Below are 1272 nucleotides of genomic sequence, written 5' to 3' on the forward strand. Positions count from 1 at the left end.
CAAGCAGATTTTAACATCAAATTTTGGGGTAAAAAAGTGCGTCTTATACACCGAAAAATACGGTATATCTAATAAACCTAAAATATGACATAGTGTGTAGTTTCTTACTCTCTTTATTTCTAAATAAACCTTTTCTAATATTTAAAGCATCATTGAAACTGATCTTACAATGTAGCCACGCTAATGTAAATGAAGTTGTAAAAATAAAATGAAAATATTTGTTGAGTCTTTCCCAAATCTCCAACTTAACTGAAACCTTATGCATTCGATATTCTACAACCAGCCGGAATAATAAATAAAGTCGTATATGAATCAGTTCAGAATTGAGGAGAATTTAAAAATTACACGTTTCTGCTGTTATTGAAAATAACGTGGAACAGCGTGAATTTATTCTGAACATTGGGGGATATTTTTTTTTTTCAGATTAAACCTAAAGCTTGGTAATATGGGAGAAAATATGAGAAACTAATGCGAGCGTACAAAAATTTCGAAAAGTTGCAAGAGAATATATCACAACTTCAAAAATTCACAAAGAAAAACATCAACGTTTTCAATTTCAATACATGAATAAGCTGTAATGTTTACTTAAAATGGACAAATTCAAATATGAAATATATATCACTTTTCATATAATTTCTGAACAGTTTTTATTCAACAGGTTAGATAATTTTCTGTACTATATATACATAAGTAGAATTTTACATTAAAAGGAAGGTCAGAGTTAAAGACTGGCTAGTTATTTGTGCTGTTCCCACTGCCAACCACGGGTATCGAAACCCGATTTTGAAACTCATAAGGCTTCAAACTTACCGTAGAGCCACTGGAGGGCAATTAAGGCACAGCACATTTTTTGAAAAATAAATAAATAAAGAGAAACAACAGAATGGCGTAACATAAAACAACACCAGAGTACAAGTCACATAGGAGGGAAATGTACCTTTCACAAATCACATATTTAAAACCACACACACACATTAACAGTTCCTTTGATGGTGTTTTTAGTTGTTTTTTCATTCACCAGAGTGAACCTATGTTTATATAGGATTTGAAGAATATTTAGCATTGATGCAACTAATTTATTATTGTAAATTATTCATCAGACAAGCTTGGTGAAAAATACTTCTTTCATTGAAACTCTCGTGGAATTTTAAACTGAGATACACTGTTCCACACAACATTCCAAATAAGTAACGGCAAAATTAATTATATATTTTAAAACTTGAGCAACGCATGCTTTTACAATAAATTTACGAGAACACACATTTTTCTTTA

Source organism: Limulus polyphemus, unplaced genomic scaffold (genome assembly GCF_000517525.1).
Source record: "Limulus polyphemus unplaced genomic scaffold, Limulus_polyphemus-2.1.2 Scaffold252, whole genome shotgun sequence".
Lineage (NCBI taxonomy): Eukaryota > Metazoa > Arthropoda > Merostomata > Xiphosura > Limulidae > Limulus > Limulus polyphemus.